At 38.1% G+C, this 23061-nt stretch overlaps 1 protein-coding gene and 1 long non-coding RNA gene across 15 annotated transcripts in view; one reads left to right on the top strand and one right to left on the bottom strand.

Annotated features, from left to right (window-relative positions):
• foxp4 (forkhead box P4) overlaps window positions 1-23061 on the top strand; it is a 294987-nt gene that overhangs the window by 161619 nt on the left and 110307 nt on the right. The window contains exon 1 of one of the 14 annotated variants that reach the window (XM_058790702.1): window positions 7383-7925. The exons of 12 other annotated variants lie outside the window; for them this stretch is intronic. The gene's annotated coding sequence lies outside the window, so the exon portion shown is untranslated. Of the gene's footprint in view, window positions 1-7382; window positions 7926-8680; window positions 8898-23061 lie in introns of those variants that run through there. One more of the 14 variants, XM_058790707.1, reaches the window with a different exon arrangement.
• On the bottom strand, window positions 3883-7216 carry LOC131549008 (uncharacterized). Its single transcript, XR_009273311.1, has 3 exons — window positions 7172-7216; window positions 4851-4899; window positions 3883-4707 (listed from the first exon to the last, which is right to left on the bottom strand). It is a non-coding gene; the product is annotated as an uncharacterized LOC131549008 (long non-coding RNA).

The following is a 23061-nucleotide window of genomic DNA, read 5'->3' as shown; positions in this document are numbered from 1 at the left end:
AGAGGAAGAAATGAAAGTAGTTGTGGGGAGAACATAATGCACATTTCCGCATTTCGGATTTGGGGGGTTGGGGTTGTTAGTACTGGCATCGGTGATAAGTGAAAAGCCAGACAACCTCACGTCACACACACACACTTACAGATGAAGTCTGCTTTCATTCAGATATTTTAACTTGTGTGCGTGTGCGCATTGAAAGACATGGCACTCAAATTAACATACTTTTTCACATGCTCTCGACCAAATAAAGTTAAAATGTCCAACTGTGTAGGTCTTCATCACTAGCCCTCAACAATCAGATACCATCGTGGTTCACGGCAAACTCTGTCCATCCGGCAGGATTTTAATAACCATCTTCAAGGACATTTCCTTCCTTCAAACTCAGCCAAATGTGTCTTTATCTAATTCCCTGTCCGCAAGACGTATCCCCATCCTCTCATTATGTAATTTGTCCTCTTATATTTCTCTTGTGTTTGATTTTGACAAATATGCGGATTATCTGAATATGGGATTTTTAAATATATGGCTAATGTTAACTTTCATGTCTGTCTTCTAATCTGCTGAATATTCATTATGGGACTCAAGGACAAGCAGAATTGCAGAGGTCATGAATTCTGTGCAGAAGGAAGAGAGATAGAGAGAGAGAGAGAGAGAGAGAACAGATAGATGGGGAGAGAAAGAGAAGAAAAAAGGCGAAATAATTTACTTTTGATTAAAATTTAAACAAGGATTCACTCTTGAATCACAGAAATCAAACTGGTGACCAGTCACACTGAAATTATTCTGAAAGTGTAAAGTTTTTCTTCAGAATACATACAGTCAGTTTGGTTATTGATCTTTTTAAGGGCTGGACACTTTAGTAAGAGGTGTAAGGAAATACTCATTTATCATGATGATTAAAAACTGTTTAAGATATTTTTGCTGCAAAGTAATATTAGTAAAACAGTTAATAAACAGTCTTACTAATATTACTTTGCAGCAAAAATATCTTAAACAGTCACTCAAAATGTATAGTAACTTAAATAATTAAATGTGTTTTGTATTTTTATATGTTTTATGTATGCAATTTATTTAATTGTATTTATTTGTTGTTGGCATGTTTGTTTGTAATTTTGCATTAATAGATTTGGAGTGGAAGTTGAAAATATTATTTTTTATTATAGAAACATATTTTATAAATAATATACATATATTCTATTATTTATTTTATTCAGGTGATGTTGTATAACATTTACTTATTTTGTTTGTTTGTAATTTTGGATTACTAGACCTTGCCTAGTTGTAATGGAGTGAAATGTGAAAATCTATATTTGATCAAATAATTATATTTATCTAAAATTAAGTATTTATTATGCAATTTTATTTATTTATGTGTTATGGATATTTATGTGTTTATGGTTTGTTTGTATTACTATTTAGAAATTTTTAATTTGGCCTAGTAGTAATGGAAAGAAAGATTAAAATATGTTTTATTATAGAAATATATTTGATATATAATTCTGCATTGTATGCATATGCTTTTTATATTTGTATATTCAAACATTTATTTGTTTGAAATTGTGAATTATTAGAGTGTTGAAAACATGATTAAACAAATAATAATAATAATTATTATTAATATTATTGTTGTTGTTGATGATGGCCATGATGATGCAGTTATTTCTTGTTAGTTTTGGCTTATTAATAATATTTTAATCCAATCTTTAATTTATTCAATGCTGTGGATGCAGTCAAAGATTTGGAAACGGCAAGAATCTTTTCTCCCCTCCTGTGAAAAATGATAAAATAAAGAATATGTCAACACTATCTATAGGTAAAAGCCAACAATAAATGCTCCCCTCGTGGTCCCTCATATCAGATCCAGATGTCTCTTTGACACCGGCGCAGGGAGACAGAGCTCTGATGTATTTTATATTGAAACCAAATCCAGCATTGAGAGTGGAAATGCCACGGCCTGCGCCGTCTAACAGCTCCTGAAAGAGGCGCGAATCAGAGCGGACTGACAGTACCTATCCTAACCCAGCATCCTGCGTGCCAGGCCGCCCGCGTGACAGCTCTCCTCACGCAGTGAAAAAGTCAGGGCTGATTCCTGTGGGATCTCTTCGCAAACAAAGGACAATGCTGCTGGATTTCCTCTGGGAACTGCAAGTTTGGCCGGAAGATTTGGGCATACTGCAGATTGATAATGTCAGTCGGTTGAGATATGGAGTGTCATTTTAGTGAATACCGGATCAAAAAAAAGAAAAGGCGGGAGGGAGACAGCATGCCATTTGTTTGCTTTGATACAAGATCGCACCCGAGGAAGAGAGCAGAGGGTTTGTGAGTGTGTGTGTGTGTGTGTACAGACACACCGCCTCAACAAGAGACCTTTTGCCGCCTCCTTTTGTACGATCTGCAGCTCTCCTCATATGTACCGCCGCTGGCCCCACCTCCAGTGAATGAAAACTTAGCAAACTCCTCTCCCCCTCCCACAATCCCGCAGCCCTCTGCTTCTCCCATCACCCCCTCTCTATTCTCAGGGGAGCCAGGTGACACTTCAGCCCACTCACAGAGCCTCTGTGGCTGGGCTACAGCTGCGTCGAGCCGGGCTGAGTCGGTCAGCTCCTAAGTGGCCTCAGGCTAGATTTGAACCCTTTTTTCTATTTGAAAAACGCGGCACCTTAAAGCAGCTCGTTAAACGGCGGCCTCATCCCGGTTCCTTTTTTCCTTCCCGACTGATCTGGGTTTTTTTTTTTTTTTTTTTTGACAGCTTTATTCAAGATGAAGTTCCTCACATGACACGGGCCGTTAGGATCGGTTACCGCTCCCCGAAGACAGCTCGGCCATGTGGTTTATGTGAGGATGGATACAGTGTTGACAAAAAGACGAGTGTGAGGGGAAAGACCTGGGAGAGAGAGAGAGACAGAACACGGCAGCGGAGGAGTAAACAATACCGCGCTGCTTTATTTAACACCCTCTAACCAAAGCCAGCTGGGCCTGTAAACACATTTATGACGATTTAATGAAAACATGCTGGTGTGTCTATGATCTTCCTCACCAATCAAACGGTGTAATTTGTATCGCATACACTGCCACTGTCTTGTGGCATAAACAGTGGCTTGCAGCTGTCACCGTAGTGTCTTATTCGGAGGTACAGTTTCAATACTGCTAAGCAGCAATTTCGACGTTTTCCTCCCACTTTTCTATGAAATATCAAGGGCAGTTGGTTCTGTTTCAATTTCTTTTGCCATTAAGGACCTTGGGGTATGTTTGTAAACAGAAATCATTTTTTATTTTATATTTTTTATTACATTACTCCCATGTGGCAGTTAAATGATTTTTATGCTTAATCACACACAAATACAGTTTCACATAAATGCAGACACACTCACACTAAACTTTCTGCTCTACATCCTCAGGCAACAGCCTGTGTCATCTGTAACTGAGTTGGACTGTGTGTGTGTGTGTGTGTAGTGTTTGTCTATTCCACTGCCTACTGAAATGCAATTTAGTCCATTGACACATATCACAAATGACCTTAAATTTAGCTTAATCTCACTAGTGGAGATTATGACACAAAACCTACATAAATAATCCCAAACTCTTCTTCTAATTTACTTCTGGTTGTTATTTTATCCTCTGATTGATTATTTTTAATATAAGAGCAGACACTGAAAACTTCAGGTTCAATACATAAACTCAATTAAAAGCACTTGTGGCATAATGTTGATACCACAAAAATTTATTCAAACTTCTCTCCTTTTTTAAAAAAAAAAAAAAAAAAAAGAAAAAAAAAAGAAAAATCTGGTTACAGTCAGGCACTTATAATGGAAGTGAATAGGGCCAATCTGTAAACATTAAAATGCTCAGTTGTAAACAATACGCATGACTTTAGTGACAAAAAAACAACTTTTTCTGTTCTAAAAGTTATTTTAGAACTTCATTGCTGCAAAATGCCTAAAACTCTAACATGACTGTAAAAGTGAGTTAGAGCTCACATAATGCACACATTTTACCGGAAAAAAGTATGTTAAGTGATTTTATAAAATGATAAGATTTGACATTTTGCTTTTAAATTCTCGAAAGATTGACCCCATTCATTTCCGTTGTAAGCGCCTCATCGTAATCTTCATTTTTAGCGACAGTTATTTTTGTGGTAATCAACATATACCACAAATACTGTCAATTGAGCAGAACTTGCATTGAACCCAGAATATTCCATTAAAGTGGTTCGTTTACCGACTAAATAGATCGCTAAAGTTCAATGCTAACTACTTTTTATCCGTTTTAACGCACTTCGTAAGCATCATCAAGTTCTCTAGTGTGACTAAACCCTTTTTTTGTTTTTAAGTCATTCTCTGAATACTGACATATTTCTCTTTAATTATGTGGGGGAAAATGTTGTAGAACAGCCAATTCGTGTAGCCAATTATGTTTAATTTAATTACCTGTCGACTTTGATAATTATTACCCCTGATTAACCACAAAGCCTGCTCTTAAATGTTAATCGAAAGTGCTAGATGAAAGTGCTGAGGAGTTTTTATTTTTTCATTCATAAAAGAGAATGTTATTAGATTACAGTGACTAAGATACTCACCTTTGTCTTCGACTGTAATATGTCTGAAGAGCTGCACGGCCCTTGTTCGCTTGCGGTATCCTTGCTTTAGTCCAGCAATGTCCTCACAGACCATGAAGGTTTTTTCCCAGCGCCGTCGGTCTTGTTTACGGTCCCTAAGGACATTATGCCAGCACAAACAAGTAAACAAACAAACAGACACACGCAGATAGCATCACCAAATATCCCACTGCCTGGCAGGGGTGAGAAACAGAGTCTGAAAATAACAAACAGATGAACGAGTAAACAAACAACATACAGTAAATAGATGTGTTATTTTCCATGTCTCCAGGGCTCTGGTGGTGTTCCTGCAGCAGAGAAGAGAGGAAATTGAGTCCACTGTACACAATATGTTTCTTTTTATACAGTTTATTTTGTAAAAATGACCAAAATATAAACCACATCCAATGTAGTTGTCTCTATGTGTGTGTCTGAGTATGCATGGGTGGTTCTCAGGGAGCGTAACAGTGTGTAACCCTGATCCTTTTGGACTTGATCCTCAGCTTTGATGTCAGCTTTGGGACTGATGAGGTAACAAACATTCAGATCTTCAGCCGAGTGAGAATTCACCCTCCTTGTGGTCATATGATGGCATGTCACAACAATACTAATCAAAATGGCTCACCGAGTCCGTGTGAACGGAAGTACAATTTTAATAGACATATTTTTTTCCCATTAAAAATGTGAAAGTTCATTAGTTCATTGTAATTATGTAGAAATAAGACACATTATAGATCTCAATGCATCCATGCTATTGATGATCACATCAACCAAAATACATGTACACTGTAAAAAAGTATTGTAAAAAGTTATTGGAGTGTTTTACAAAAAAAATAAAAAATAATTAAATTGCAAATTATTTGTGACGTTTAGCAATTTTTGAGTTAAAATTATTTCAAAGTAACTTATTATTATTTTTTTTTCAGTATATGGTCCTACAATTCTTAATGAAAGGTCAAGGGAAATTTGTTAAAAGTGATCTTCGGTGGGAATCTATTTCTTAAATATCCAGTTGTAATCTTGTTTGCAGGTGTGTGTGCTTGTGAGGTGAACTGTATATAGCCAGTCATCCTATGGGTACTTCGTAATCCTTTCATGAGTGCCTCATTAGCCTGTGATGGCCAAACCACAAGAGTGTTTAATCTTAACCCCGTGACGGCGAGCAGACCGAATCTCTTTCTGTCCATCTTACCATGGGCTCAAGGTATCTGTTTTGGACCACAGACTTTGTCATGCTTGACCATGTGCGTGAGGCAAAACAAGTTTTGTAATTCTGTGTTTGTGTGTGTTTAATCGTGATAATCTGATGGGGAACTTTGCAAACATGCACACACACAAGATCAAAAGAGTTTAGCATGTTCTTTTGTTCCTCAAAATATTCAGTGTAGTTCTAAAGTGTATGATTTTTTTTCCAGACTGATGTGATTAAACACACAGTAGTATAGTGGACAAATAACTTTTTTCAGTGAATCCAACGCTAAATACAGTCTTAAAGTTTAGTCTGTTTTTTTTTTTTTTTTGGCCAGGACTCTGAGGTCCATATGGCAGGACATAGAAGTGAAGTCAGCATTGTTTTATGAGCCTGCTGCTTTCATTTTAGGCCAGCATGGCTACATCTTGGATTATTGATTTTTCTAATGAATATGTCTTGACTAATGGGGGTCGTATCCTATTGTCCAGTGGAGATGTGAATGATTGCCTTTTTTGATGGTTGAAGTAAAAGAGAATTTTTGCTGAGAGAAAGTTTCCACTGACCATAAAATAAATCATATTTGAACATTTTTGATAAGATGACAGATTACTAATAAAGCATCACCTTGACTATCCATTAAAAGTTGGAGTGATATTCATAAATCAACAACTTGTTCACATCGTACTTGGTCATGAGCGATGTTTTAATAATAATAATAATGTTAATACAATTGCTCAATACAATCATTTATACTTAAATGTTTATACTATATATATATATATATATATATATATATATATATATATATATATATATATATATATATATATTGTAAATTTCCTACCGTAAATATATCAAAACTTCATTTTTGATTAGTAATATGCATTGCTAAGGACTTCGTTTGGACAACTTTAAAGGTAATTTTCTCAAAATTTAGATTTTTTTTTGCACCCCCAGATTCCAGCTTTTCAAATAGTCATATCTCAGCCAAATATTGTCCTATCCTAACAAACCTCAATGGAAAGCTTAATTTAAAAAAAAATGACCCATGTGACTGGTTTTGTGGTCCAGGGTCACACATACACACACACACACACACACACACACACACACTGTAAATATACTTATATAATAGTAATATATGTAGCAATATATCATATGTATATAATGGTAAGTATAAATATATTAGCCTATTTATTGTAATATACAATGTTATCTCTCTATATATCTATCTATAATATTTTAACTAGGATTATACACTTTTTAAGCAATAATTACTATTATAATAGTAAGAAGAAGAATATTTAGAACAACTCATTCTAATTTTCTAACAATTATTGGCAACAAATCAAAGTATGACTGAATGATGGCAAGCAGCAAGAACAAACTTGTTATTTGCTGAGGAGTAGATGAGGAGCAGGTAACGGTTCCCGTGGTGATTATGTCCTTTGACTAACATCTGTTGCTCGTCGGTAACCACAATGACCAAACTAAACCCGCGATGCGCGCGCAGGTGAAGAGATCAGCGCCTGCAGCGCGCGGAGTTTTGTGTTGTGCTTCAAGCAGCTGCAGCGCAGAAGATGTGTGCGCCCCCGTTCTAGACGCTTTACGGTAGACCAAACTGTCCCCTAACACATCGCCAACACAAGACACAAGCGGAGTAATTCAACACTGATTTCTCTGCGAATGAGCGAGGAACAGACGAGATGCCAAAAACTCCAGCGAGAAGCATTATTGGGACTTTAGGAAAACTCACCGCGTGACTAACTGAAAGAAACCTAGAAGACCTGAAGCGACGAGGAGGCGTAAAGAGCCGCGTGCTTGTTCTTCATGAACTTTGAGGAGCGCTGTGACCATGCAGCCTTTGAGCTAGTGCACGATTATTGTTTCCACTTATCACCCTACTGAGTGACCAGTCTGAGAGAGGAAGCCAGTCAAAAAGGAAAGGAAGACTAATAAAGACAGTTGTCGTTGAAAGTAATGGTCTGAAGACATCACTCATAGAACAGGATTTTTTTTTTCCTTTTACGTTGCTCTGCTGAAGGTTTCTGGAATCACTGGGACATTCACGAGAGCTGGAGGGACACATCCACATGGTCCAGCCGTAGAGTGAAAGTAGAGTTCTTCACAATATCCTAACAGGTTCATATTCACTTTTTACTGCTTCTTTTACTTTCTTTCTTTCTTTCTTTCTTCTTCCTTTCTTTCTTTCTTCTTCCTATTTGTTCCTCGCGAGATTAAGCGTTTGTAGTATTAAAATGTATCCCAGATTTGAATGCATGGACGCGTTATCACACTCACTCACTCACACACACACACACACACACACACACACACACACACACACACACACACACACACACACACACTTATTCAGATCAATAGATGGAAATAATAGAGTCTGTGTATTTTCTTAGACCTTTGCAAAATGGGATACTAAAGCTCTCAGTGTCACAATAGAATTGACGACGTAACTTTTTTTTTTTTTTTTTTACTTCACACTTTTAAACCGGAGATGAAAGCGTGTTGTTATTCTGTACGAGAGAATAATAGCCTAATTCAATATGAATTATAGATCTGCACATTTTTGATAAAATACATAATTAATAACGTGGAAAGGTTTTAGATAAAAATGAACCCGATCGTGAAAAAGACAAGTTTAGTGAACATGTGCAACTGAGTTTGAAAATAGGCTATCACCTGCTTGAAATCTGATTTAAAAAAAAAACAAACAAAAAAAACATTTTTGACAGATCACATAAAGTAATTTGGAATACATATGTTAGTGTGCATTTATTTATTTTATTTTATGTATTTTAGGCTATATATATATATATTTATTTATTTTTTTCCCCCTCCCAAAGACCATGCACTGCTTCCACAGAAATGTAGAAGTCAGATATTGCTTGGCCTTGGCAACAAAGCTCTCCTTATAAAGAATTTAAGCTAATAAACAACACCGAAGCATGCACGTAAACTAAAAAGTTAAATTATGGTTATTTTATGCAAGTTGGCTTAATTTTGTTTTTTATTATCCGTCAAGCTGATTGTTTTTAACAGGCCTTCAGCAAATACTACTATGATTTTAGGCAAATAACCCATAACTTCTGACTGGTAAGTTTTAACGTATATAAGATTGTGTTAAGAAATAATAATTTATTATAGCGGAAGTGAAGAGAAATAAAGCGAATGTATTGAAGTTTATTTATAGTGTTTAGTGTCGATTGTACCGATGTGTTAGCCTACTGAGACAATTAAATAATAAAAACGTTACGAATTAAATAAAAGAAATATAAGAATAAGATTAACTCTGATTAGCCTATTTATAATCATAAATTCAAATGCAGTAATTACAGCGTGATACAGTGACATTATTAAGGCTCGTATAGATACAAAATAAGATTTCAAACAGAGATGAAAAAGTATTACATTTGCACTTCAAAAAGATCATGTTGTTATTTTTTTATTATTAATATTTGAACTGGTCAGTTTTCGCCTCGCCTACGAATTAAGAGACAGATTCTTGACTAACTTAAGTGATGCAAAACGTAATGTTTTTATTTAGGCTAGTGATTCATTTTTACACAGATGCAAGAACAAGATGAACTTTTTCCTTTGTTTTTAAACCGTACAGTTAATGGATTGTTATTCTTTTCGTGATCAAATCAGCGCTTTTAGTTTCACCCTCAAACACTCGCAACAGCAAAACTAACACAAAACAATTTAAAGATGTCAGTCCGGGGCATTAAAAGTGAATCTGCAGAGGGAACTACAGCTCAGGAGTTGAACCAAGCACACTATAATTTCGCTCTCTGACTGTACTTGGCTTTTAAGAATAAATCTTTACATAAGTCTCAGAAAAATACATATTTGCATCATCATCTTCCTCATAATCTGGCAGTGTGTGTAAATCTCATGTTATTAAGAACTGATTGATGGAGCTTTGGACACAATTAATTTAAATGTAATAGAAAGTATAGGTGAGTCTTTGCTTAATTCACTGTTGACATTTACTGTACAATGCAACTGTACCTATATTAAATCACATGATGAACATTTTATTGAACAATGAGGGAGAATGTTAAATTATTTAGTTTGATGTAGTAAAATAATCTTTTAATTATTTAATCTTGATATTAATTTTTTTTTTTTTTTTTTTTTTTACTAACAGCATTCAAACTTGCATAAAAGGGCTTTGGAATTATTTTTATGAAAGTAATAATTTTTTCAGAAAATAATAATTAGTTTTTTTTATATATACACATCTGTGTGTCAAGACAAATAATTTTTTGTGGAACTAAAACACTTTTTTTTTTTTTTGTCTCAGAGCTGTACTTGTTTGTTTTTACAATGTCCGTTCTTTGATATATTGCCTCTTATGATAAACAGATTCCCTGCTAATTGAAATGTGACATGTGTAAATGTAGATGAACATAAGCATAAAGTGATGAATACAATTTCCATTTGATCTGCTTGTGCGATAGATGAGTGGAGTGATTGAATGATGTTATGTGCTTAGAGTAAAAGTGATAATTCATGAAGTTGATAAAGAATACAGCATTTTGTTCAGAGGGGGCATGAAAATGGCAGTAAAGTGGGCAATTTAGTTACTTGCATGGCCGTCAAGCAGCTGCAAGCGGCAACAGCTACACCTCAGCTGATAGTTTTAGCACTTCATTTCTAACGGCAGACACCAGACTACTTTAGAGTTCTGGTTATAATTGATATATCACTTGTTCTGTGATAAGTGATTGTTTTATGCTGTTCTTCATGTTTATACAGACTACTAAGCTCACTTTCGGAGGTCTTTTAAATATGTTATTTTGATGAATGTGCGGATTGCATGGCAGGCTGGTATTCAGCCCACTGTGGGTATTTTTCTGGGTAGAGAAGGTCTGGAATGTGTTTGTTTTGGACGTTGATGTTGAGACTAACCTGATGCCAGGTGTACATTTAGGCATGTTGCTTTTTGATGCGTATTTTAGGAACATTTGGTGATTGAAACTTTATTTGAACAACCAGTTTTCTGCTAATGCAAATATATGTCGATGTGTGCTGAGCAAAAAGCATTTTGTGTGTGTGTGTGTGTGTGTGTGCGCTCTCTTTTCAAATTCAGATGAGCCTCAGTCAAGTGATTTAGAGGTAAATTTAAGTTTTTCAATATCACGGGTGGTTTTAACACAAAGCACTCTGGTTCTCGTGAAGCACTGTCCCTTAGACCCTCACATGGCATTTCCACCATTAAACTCTTTTACCGTTCCAAAAATAATGTTAGTTTTCACACAAGTGCATTTTTAACCAAAGCATTTTGAAGAGCAATACATATCCATCTCTAACTGATTAGGAATATTTTTTTTGTCAACCGTACTTTTAGCCACCTCTGCTCTCCGAAACATATTTGTGTGAAATATGTCATGTCTACGTTCTCCCTTTCATATTTCAGCTGACCTTACGTGAAAGGTCAGGCTGGAATTTTTACGCTCGTTTGCGTCTTTGAATGCACCAGCTCCGGCACTGACCAGCGGCAACCACCACCAGCCGTAGATTAAACATGTGGTTTTAATTGAAGATGTTTTTTGGTGGAATGAGGCTGAGGCTGAGCATTTTTTTGGTGGATGTGAATAATAAATTATGCACGTTTTTAGACAGTGAGGGCTGCTTTTATTGCTAGTCGGAGAGTGGTGTCATTTTCTCCTCAAACTCTGAGCCTTGAAAGGGGGAAAAAAGGAGCTAACGGCACAAAAAAATTGACACTAAAGCAATTTTAACCAACTTCTGCATCTGTAAATTAAAACCCAAAAAGAGACCAGAGTGACGGATGTTTTCCAGATGACAATGTTGGTCTGATTAGTTGATATCGAAAAGGTCTGGTGTTAACGGTTTCAACTTTGAGAGAGACCATGACTGCAGCACGGAAGTGCCGTCTCGGCGATCTGTCAGCCTAAGATGCTGCTAGACGTTGTTTTTTTTTTTTTTATGGCTTATTTATTCCCAATGTGAATTTAAATCTCCACTTGAACTCTTAAGCACAGTTTCTCTTTGCCGTGACCTCAGTGGCACATTTTTTTTTGCAGTTTTTTGGTTTTTGCACACAAGGTTTCCTGTGTGGGGAGGCTTCACGCCGGGTTTCGGGAGAGTGCCAGGCTGTTATGAGGTGATGACTGTCTTAAAGAATGACCCTAGCGTTTGCTTAGAGAGAGGAAGGGCCCATTTCCGATGAGCTGGGGAAATGTGGTAGAGGGAAAAGCAGGGTGTTCACTGGACGGAAATGACAGTACTTGAAACGTTGATCATTACTTCTCTATATCCATTAGCCGAGCACCTCAGGAGAGATTATTGGCAGTTCGGGGCTGCAGACGCGGGTGGAAAGTAAACCAGTGCACAGCACAGTCGGTCGCCAGTTGCAACTAGCCTTTTTTGACCGAAATGATTCAAGTACCTGTTGGTTTGAGAAAGAACATTGTGTATTGATTGTTGAAGCCTAGATAGTGTCTAAGGGAGGATGCAACCTGAAGTCATAAACTTGCTCCCTGTGGCCTCCGAAGCTGCTTCTGCTAACTTTGCGTTCCAGCTGACAGCTGTATTTGTGTTATGGATTTTCTCTCAGTCCGCCGTCTCCCCCCTCGAGCCTTCACCCCCTCCGCGAAGGTCTTTATAACGCCATTCGCTGTATATTTTAAAAACCCCAGCGTAACGCTGACAAGCCATCATGTCCATCAGAGAACGGCGGAGAGCAGGCGCATCAGTAAAGCTCTTTGGGAGAGATGGGAGCAAACTTTCGGCACTGTCACAAAAGACGTGACGTGATGTCAGAGTGACAGCTGCGGCTTGTTTGAATGCGTCTTAGTAAAGTTTTCCAGAGAAGCCCAGTTCTATCGCTGATAAAATTTCGCTCGTGACGCCAAACGCTAAGCTCTCAAAACAGCGATGGTGATTACTGAAAACTTCTGCCTAAACAGGAGAGGAGAAAACCTCTGATGTTTTATTCCTCTCCGCATTGCCTGGCTTTGTTGGGCGGCAATGGCGGGAGGAATTCTTGTCAGTGTTGCCGGCCGCGGTAAACCTTAGTCCGGGTTTAAAACTCTAATCCACCCCCAGCCGCCGAAGGTGCGAGCGGTTCGTTCCTGAGGGAGTTTCTGGTGCTGCACTGTACGCTTGGATAAATCCCCCTCCCCACTGTGTGACCATATAAGTAATAACCATATAAATGCATCTAATTTTCATTCGCTAATCCGTAAAGTAGCAGCGGAATGGAGAAGTGTTGGTTTCTTTTATGGTATTAGTAATGGGTAACAAGGGGATGCCTACTTAAGTTATTTGCATTTGAAATGGACGAACGTGATACATCTTCTGACAGAATTATCTTTTAACCATGTGTAAAACAAAATCAGATTCGTCCTTCCGTTTTTTTTGATTGACGCATTCTGCCCCTTTTTCTTCTGCCCCTTTTGTAATTCCTACACAACTTTCTTACACACTTTGCATTCTCCTTCCAAAGAAATCACATTTTCAAAATGTATATTATGTTATAAATATCCAAATCCATGCATTTCTTTGTGTTGTGTAAGGGGCTTGTCTTTTTTTTCCTCTCCTCTGACGCTTTTGTGGTGAAGTGTCTTGTCTTGGTGGGGGGTGAAGAGTGCGAGAAGCGCAGCGCAACACACTCGCGCTGCAGGAAAAAAGCACGTTATCTAGCGCTAACCATCACACGCCAAATAATGCAAGGGCTTTTACACATGGACACAGACTCAAAGACACACAAAAAAAAAATTCTTTAGGTAGGTTTTGTTGAAATATATAGAAAAACATTAAGAAAAAAAAAACTGTACTTATTTTTAATTATTATTTTCACCAATTTAATTGTTTATATTCTAAATGGTTGTACTGAAGTGAATTTTGTTAAATTCTTTTTTCTAAAACCAGCATTTGTTAAGATGGCTCAAAAGAAGGAGCATATTTATATTGTCATGTTTTCAGAAAAATGAAGAAAAAAAAAAAAGATTGATTCCTGCTCTTAGTTTTAAAATGTGTGATGAGCGCTGCTAACCGTTGGTTAGAGTTGCGTTTTGCTCTCGGCTGTGGTCTGTGAGCATTGTTGACCAGGGGACATCTGCCACTATATTATCCCCAGCTGTTATCTGAATAATTGTATAGTAACCCCCCTCCACACACACACACAGACAGCCCCTCACTCTCCATTCATCGGAGCGCTAAAGGGAGAAGTCAGGGAGAGTATTTTCCTACAGAAGGTCGTGGAGTGAAGGAGGGGTGGATGGGTTAGGGGAGCCGGTCAGACTTCATACCGGTTGAGCTTTTCTTGCCGGTAGGTTGGGGGCACGATGGGGCTCTGTACCGGTATGATGTCTGCCCTCGCGGTCACTGCCAGTCGGCTGACATCTGTAATGGGATTCTACATCCGTACCCCTGCTTCCCTGGGAAATAACCCAGCCGCTAAACCTAGGATTACCACTCCAGTCCAGGACTTTTCCACAGGAGTGGATAAGTTTTGTGCTTTGTTTTCTCTCTGTCACACACTTTTTAATTCACTCCCGCACTCTTTTTTTTTTTTTTTTCTTTGCATGGCACTGGCTTTTTAAAGCTCTGGTTTCTATCAATAAACAAAGTGCTTTGGAAAATGTTTTTTTTTTTAAATATTATAAAGTGTACTTTTCATTCATAATTATTTAATTCTAAGAGGACTAAATAATTATTGCATGTGCTGTTCAAGGCTTTTTTAATGTTAACTTTTACAATGTTATTGCTGCATAAAAGAACTAAATTTAAATCAAAATTTGTTGTTTTGTAGTAGTTTAGGAAGATGTTTTAACATTGCATGCATATAAATGTGTGTAAGTGTGAAAAGAAAAATGCAAACCTTACAAATCTATCCTCACTTTTTTTGTAACATATTTTTAAAATGGCAGATTTAGAAAAAGCTGATGTGTGTGTCTTGCACTTTTTCAGCATAGCTTTAATATACTTTGTACTTTATTGCGGAGCTTCAATGGGTGCTGGCACCCACGACTGTCTATATAGTGATATAATTTGAACTAAATTAGCTGTAGCTAAATAAATAAGTCATGAGCGATTTTTGAGCTGTTTTCCATTGATGTCCTCTTTGCAGCTATTTGATAGGCTTTATCCAGGCTTTCACACTCGCGCCCACCCACATACCAAAAAGGCAAACTCCAGCCCTGCTCTGTTTTCAACTCTGATCACCGGATGACACCAGGGCGGCTTGAAGTGGTGTGACCTCTCGAACTCTTTCTTTCTTACCTCTCTCTTATTCCATATTCTTTAAATCTGTGTGTCGGAAGACATTTGTGCACAGACATCGTACCTTTTCAAATTAATTAGTCTCCTGGCATCCTTGAACTCGCGTTGAAAGGGGACTGAATGCTTTAATTAAAAAAGGAATGATGGCCAAATTCATGTTCCTCCGCACACATGCGCTTTTTTTATGGGGAGGAATTGCATTGCTGTGATATTGGGATGACATGGCATTCTATGGTAATTTTTCACTTTCAATTTGAATTACCTTTCCTGACATGACCCATGCCCGGATTTTATTAAAGGAATCTACATGATAAAAGTTGCAGATAACTCTAGAGAGAAAGGTGTTGTGATTGTATGCTTAATTTTGAAACTAGCATACCTAATCTTTACTTCATTTCTTTTCAATCAAGCGATCGTTTTTATCAGATAAAATGGTGAACGGATGAAAGGCTGAAGCCTCAGATGTAAACCTATTCCTTGCATTAAAACCTGATTAAATTTGTTTAAAGAGTTTGCATGCAGCATTTGATCACATTCAGTCGTCTCTACGACTGGGATTTTTGAATAGGTTGTGAGGAAGGACTTTTTCTTGTGTGATCTTTTGTTAAGTGTTTGGTTGCCATAATTGCTGTGCTGTTCATAGAGAGAAAAAAAAAAGAATTAATTTCCTGCAGATAGAAGAACAATTAGAGAAAAATGTTTTTGAAATTCGCAGATAAGAAAAAACAGAGCATTATGACCACTGTCCACAGGTGAGCTGTTCTCCTCTATCACATCAACTGTCACATCTTTTTTTATTTTGTTTTGCCTCTCCCCCAGATTTCTTTGGAAATTTTTACAATCTGTTAGTAATGGATAAAACACAAATGCAGAATTTCTTCAAGGACTAACTTAATTTTATGATTTGCTTTAAAGGTATGAGGAAAACAACCTACAATACCAGTGTGCAAAAAAAGTAACATGTAAATCTAAAAAGTTAACACTCTCTAAAACATGCTTATAGATAGATGATTATTATTATTATTATATATATTTTTTTTTACATCTACAGCCAGTTTTGGAGTTGAAGGGAAGAAGGAAACGTTTACAGCGGTGAGTTAGGCTGAAGTCGAAATCTCTGACGAGTCAGTTCTTTTATGAGGCTTTATGCTGGGCGTTTGTAAAAAGTTTCCAGCACATCTCCTGGGTGCTATTAGGCTGAGACGTCTGCGAGTGAAAACCTCCACCGTCCCTCCCGGTAACGCTCCGCGGTTTAGAGCAATCACTTTCCGCACACCAGCTTGCCATGGCTAATTTCAAAAACACAGCCGTGGCTTGTCCCTCACACTCCCCTGCAAAAAAAAACCTACATCTAAACCCTACAGGCAACATGTTTAATAATTTGGATTTTGTTTCACTTTTGGATTCTGATTTGAAAACTGGTTCGAACCTGTTCGTAAGTGGCCCAATCAAGTACCAATTTTTTTTTTCCTGAAATGCTTTGACAATAGACTATTATTTTTTTGTAATATTAAAGAGGTGAAGTGTTCAGCCCATCCGGTTACTTTACTTTTCTCTCCTTCTAGTCCAAAAGGTTAATTTTATTTGAAACAGATAATGCTTTTCTGAAAATTTGATAGGTCTGATTTGGAAGGAAAATGTGAGGAAAAAACATGAGGTGGCTGCATTAGGAACCAAAGTGGTGCTTGATTGACTGCCAGTAAGCCGAACCCCTCAGTGGAGTAATCAGCATCCCCCAATCATTCAATAAACACCTAATCAGACTAATTGACCCACTCCCTGTAGGAAGCAAAACTCGTGGTCTCACTCACACCTTGAGGGAGACGATGTGGATGAAGAGTAGCCTGGCTGCCCTCCGTTAAGGTCTCCATCTTTTCGATAAACGTTCAATAGTTTTATTTTTTATTTTTTGTTCTCGACCAGGGTTTATTATCCACCGCTGTGGTCAGTAAGACTCGTAGGTTTGCGTGTGGTCAGTCCAGCTCTGGAAACTGTGTACTTCATGTTATGGAAACCCCCCAAAATAAACGATGAATGTGAGGAATTTGATAAATGCTCTGATTAGTTGGCCACCCTATTTTACAGATAAAGAATGAGCGTAATGCAAGAGGAGGAGGGGGAAATGAAAGAAAATATATGTGGCTATTCCAGTAAAAAATAGAATTAGTGTCTCATCACCTGTTTTATCTTGGTATATTAATGTGTCGTCCTCAGCAGCTCATCCCAAGGTTGTCTGGCGAAATCGTTTTAGCGCCGTGTGTGTTGGCTGACTTTCAGAGCGACGCGCCTCTCCAGCCGAAGCCTCCTTCTCACCCGACTCTGACATGCACTGTCTTATCTTCTTGACAACTTTGTCCACAGAGACGTTCCAAAGATATTGATATTACAATGTATTTTATTGTAATGAAATATGTGTTAAGCTTTACTTTGTCAAATATGACTTATCGCCCCCCTTAGATCCTCTGTCTGAGGAATCTGGGATGCCGTACTGTAAGAGTTGCTCTGAAAAAACTAAAAGGCTCATAAAAAAGAGCTGCTTTTTGCTTGTCTGAAAAGCACATTTGTATCTTTGGCTTCTCCTCTTTCTTTAATTTGGCTAAAGGTTCACCTCCAGCCGAGACAGCAGTTCAGAAACACCTCAAATACACACACACACACACACACACACACACACACACACTGCCGGATTATATGAGGAAATAATTCCATACAGCCATCCATCCTGCAAAAGTATTATTCTCTCGTTCTGTCCCCCAACACACACACACACACACTCTCTTTCTCTTTCTCTTTCCCTTTTCCTTATATTCCTGCCTGGTAATGAGAATGTGTTAATGAGAGTGAGAGATCTTTCGGGTATAGCGTAATTTATCAGAAAGGCATAGTTTAAAAAAGGGGGAAAAAAAGAATGAGAGAAGAGACAGCCCTTCAAAGAAATTCTATTCTTCTTATTTCTGAATGTTTGATGAGACATTGAAAAGTTTTCTAACGTCATGCGGCCCGAACAGTACAGAACAGTGCGCTGTCTAATCACGCTTCACAGAAAAATGACTTCCAACCAGATTTAATTAACTGATAAGAGGGGCTTCAAATTAATTTTTCAAGGATGTTAGATTTTGATTAAGAAACTCCTAAAAGAAATAGACGAATAATCAATTTTTTAATCAACTTACTCAAATGGTAACTGGTTAATATGGTAATTCTGGCAATTAGGCCAAATGTTGTAGAGCAGCATTTTCAATGCATCCCTGTAAAGAAATTATAATATCTTTACATCTAATTATCACGGTTATTTAATTTTTTGTGTGGCTACCTCTCAATTTCACTATTCAATTTCTTTTCTCTTCTACACCTCTTCCATTAGGTCCGTATTCAAATGAGAAGTTGGAGATAGTATTAAAATGAGACTTTGAGAGTGCTGAATGGTGTCTTTCAGAAATCCATATTGGACAGATATTGGGTTGAAGGGTGCGTGGGGGTGGGGTGCCGAAAAGGGAAGTGTTAAATTTAATCGTAGTCGTTTACATTTAAAGCAAAAACGACTCTTGAGATTTCTTAAGCCTGTCGTCGCTTCTGTAGATTACATGAATTAACGGCGTGAACGTATTCATTCTGAATGGACGCCTGCCTGCGAAGGTACAAGAAAATGACTGCGTTAAAAGTTTGAAAGTTTTTCAGCGCGGTGAAACTGATGAGATCTTCACTTTTAATTTAGCTTACATAGCGTTATTCAGTAATTAATTTTTTTTTAAACAGGTAATTGATATATCTACTCCTTAATCAGCTCTCTGCTTAAAGCCACTTTCTGAGATTTATACAAGCTTCATATAAATTTTAGGAAATACTAGACTTTTATCATGTCGCCGTACACTATCGTTCAAAAGTTGGGGTTGTTTAAAAATACTTGTTTAAAATAAATTCCTTTTTTTACTTTTTATTAATTAAAGAGTCCGGTAAAAAAATCAGCTTGCACAAAAATATTCAGCAGCACAGCTGTTTTATGCATTGATGCCGTTAAGAAATGTTTCATAAGCGCCAAATTTGAAGCATGATGTGCATTAAGATTAATGGCTACTTAAAATTCAGCTTTGCCATAATAGGAATAAATCACTTTTTTAAATCGAAGGAAAGTAATTAATATTAATATTTCACAATATTACAGTTTTTAATTATTTTTGATTAAATAAATGCAGCCGTGGTGAACATTAGAGACTTCCTTCTAAACACACACACAAAAAAAAAAGTCTTTTGAAGGCTACTTATTCATTTTTAGCGATTTGACAATTTCACTTTAGCGCAGTTGTATCATATTTTTTTGCATTTTTTAAAATGTCAACTACTATCAAAAACGTATTTGTTTCATTCACCGAGCGTTACCCACGTGCTGCGAAACAAGAAAATATTGACAAAACATTCGAGTGCTGCCTTTAACGACACGAGACTGGCTTCCTTTCCCTTTGAACTCACTCGCACAAGTGGCTAAGTAGCTTCTTGAACAGGGCCCGGCTAGCATAAACTCAATATTGAACGTACATATTCAATTAGCAAAACTCATTAGCAAAACTTGGCGTTTGTTGTTGTTTTTTTTTCTCTTTCTCTCTGGCACAGAATTAATGGTTTTGATATGCTAATTAGCGAGTAATTTAATTTCAAAAGGCCTCAATTAACAGCGGCGTTGTGGACACGATGAAGTTAAGCAGCGTAATCTAATTTGCATTAGTAACGAGCAGGGAGTAATTAGGGGACTAATTAGACACTTCAGACAGCACTTGTGTTTACTTTCTTAATGAAGTGGAGGGCTTTTTTTTTTCTGTGGGAGCCAGAGTGTGCCAAGCATCAGAGGGGTGGCGGGAGCGGGTGGGGGCGGAGATTTGGCACTAGGAGACGAGTGGCATATGGCGTACTGATCGGCTCCAATTACAAACCTCGCTACCTGTCACGTTAGTGGGCTGGCGACGCGTGTCGTCAGCCGTGTCCGCTCTCGAGTACCAGTATGTGTTGGAATAGTCGCACGAGACATCATGGGCCGAATGGAACCTTCTGGTGGAATTTCACCGCTCTGTGCCCTGGCTCTGCGTACTGTCTGATGAGGTCATAGCACAGGGACATGTCAGAGCCATTACGGGCCTCCGCGCGCCTGGCCGGATTGGTTTAAAAATTTGTACCAGGGAAGAACCTTCTGCAGAAAATACCAGATGGCCCTTCGTTCATAGAAGACGGAAAGTTTTTTTTTTTTTTTTTCTCGTCTTGAAAGAGATCCAGGCTTCGGGACAGTAGCAGATGGAGAGGTATCGGGGGCGCAGACTGTTGATGCACGCTGTGACCTGGGCTGTAGTTTGTCTTACTCTCAATAGTCTCATGTAGCCACTTTATCACATGAGTGACAGGATGGAAATGAAATGAAAAGGAGAGAACACGGCAGAGGAGGTCTCTCCGTCTCCCCTCGCTCTCCCATTTATCTGTCTTTCACTCACTTCCTCTCTCTGTGTTTAGCTTGCTGTCTGGTCATCTGTTTTCCCTACATCTCTTTTGGGGTATAAGCAGACTCTCTGATAAAAGGATATTTGGCCATGGGCTTGGTACACAAGCCAGTGTTATTTTCTCAGCCGTTGCGTCAATAAGAAACCCTGCTTCTCCAGGAGTATCCAGGCAGCTCGCAAACATTCCACCAGCTTTTCCAGCCTTTGTCCGGCAGGCGAGTATAAATTATAGCTTTGCTTTTGTTGAGCATTAGTTTTCTTAAAGTGACCACACACTGAGGACTTCTTCATCCTTGGCACCAGATGATTTTATTTTTTTATTTTTATTTTTTTAATGTCTGACCATGGCTGAACAGTAAAGTTTTTTATTTATTTATTTACATTTTCACTGGCCCCACCAAAAAGAATAATCTTTTAAAAATTATTTTCAGATTTGTTATTAATAATAATACTAATTTTCATTTTTTGACTTTACAAAAATATTTTTTACATTAGTTTTTTTCTTAAAAAAGGTCTATTGACCGAAATATTAATAATTAATTAATTAGTAACTTTTGTGACTATGCAAGAGTGAGTAGTGTGTGGCATGTATATATTATCCTTTTTTTCTTGATAAAACAATATTTTCTCTTTAAAAAAGTTTTTTTCTTTACTAAATGCTTTTGTTTCCAAAAGTAATATTTTTTGGTCTTTACAAAAATCATTTGCAAATTTTTGTCAGATAGATCAATTGAATTTGCAGCTACAGTGTAGAATGTAGAATAAAATCCAAGTGTTTAAGGGTTCAAAGCATAAGTGGATGTAGAAGATTAATAGTGATATTTAATGCATGGTCTGGTCAACTGGCCTGAAACTCCCTCACACTGGCCCCAGGCCAGCAGGTCATCCTTATTGTTGAGCCATGCTGACTGATGCAAGTGGCACTGAGGTCAAAAGGGAGGCCGTAGTAGATAAACAGTAGGAAGGCCTGGAGTCATCATCTGAAGTGCTCATTTATTTGAATTTGTGCTGGATCCCATTAAAATGTTGAGAAATGATGGTAAACAGTGTGGCTGTGAGTGTATTCACAGAAGTCTAATTGAGCGCTCGAGTCTGTGTACTGTTAAAATGGGGGCCCCCTCAGGATGCCGAGGCCAAGCTCGATTTACGTACGAAACACTAACTGCGAGCAAAGCAGCCTGAAAATTTCTGAGTCTGCAAGCCGTCTGTGTCCTTAGTGGTGGACGGCATCAGGTTTCGGGTGGATTTGTTTTTGGATACAGTAGAGCTGTGAAGTTGGCCCGCCCATCAGGAAGGGTGGAGCTGTAGGTGAAAAAGAGGGCAACTTTGATTGACAGCTTTAAAGTGGGTGGGATTAAAGTGTTAGTTGTGAGGGTTTACTGTGTGCATATGTGCAAATTATTTTAATATTGCGACTAAATCACCCCATCCACCCCAAATGCTTTTAATTGCAAAACTATATTCCAGATTCACTCAACCTTTATATGGTTCCTGGAAGGGGACCAGGTTTTGATTTTTGCATTATGCTTTTGAAGTGGAGGTGAAACCCGAACCCTTCCTTGTTTTAACAAGGCAACTGACTCATTGGCTGCTGGTTCAGCAATGGACCACGTAGAGCTTAGTTACTCTGTTTTTCGCCCAACTTTCTCGCTTTACGACCATCCGCCCCGTTGATGTGTCTAAACGTGTTGCTCTATTACTTCTGACAGGCATGAGGAGTTAATTAATGCCGCTGGCGGTGCGAGATCTCCTCGGACGGGACGGGACGGGACTATTTCTCAGATCCAATCCGCTGTGTCGACTACACACTGAAAACAAAGACAGGGCACTGTAACTACAGCTCCCGTGAGCTCAAATGACTCAATATTGCCAGGATTACACACTTTCTTTTAATATTTATATGATTGGAAGCTACTTTTTTATGTTCCCTAATAATAGCTCGCTTGTAATGGATGTTAGACCTTTTTTTCTCCAGGTGGGGCTCATCCCTATCAGGACTCTGAAACAGAAGGCTACTGGCAAATTACCCTCGCAGAGGGGATCAAACCGGTTGTCCCAGACACTGAGATCGCAAACAATGGAGGAACGGGAGGGGAAGAGAAAAGGGGGGGACGACAAATACGCAGCTGCTTCAGCCACCCCAAATAGCATTGTTATTGGAGTTAGAGCGGCAGAAACGAGGGGAAAAAACAATAGTGAAAAGAAAGGGTTATGTTTGTCAAGTCCACAAAACCACAGCAGCTGTAGCGGCAGAAACCCTTTCACTCAAAGCTGTCCCGTCCGTCAAATGCAAACTTAAACACGCTTTAATAACAGGTCCTAGCACCAACTTGTGGTTGGATTTAGCGTCCACCTTGTAAGACTTGTCCTCTCCCATCCAGAATGCCTTAGCCATCGCGCTAACCTCCGCAGAGAGAAATGAGATAGAGGGTCAGGAAGTCTGCTAGTCTTTTGCAGAAATAAAGGGCGTCGTAAATGGGGTCTGACTCGAGGTTGGCAAGAGCAATCCGATTCATGTAAAT

The sequence above is a fragment of the Onychostoma macrolepis genome, chromosome 11, assembly GCF_012432095.1.
Source record: "Onychostoma macrolepis isolate SWU-2019 chromosome 11, ASM1243209v1, whole genome shotgun sequence".
Classification (NCBI taxonomy): domain Eukaryota; kingdom Metazoa; phylum Chordata; class Actinopteri; order Cypriniformes; family Cyprinidae; genus Onychostoma; species Onychostoma macrolepis.
Note: the sequence above shows the minus strand (reverse complement) of the source record. Positions and strands in the feature narration are given on the sequence as shown.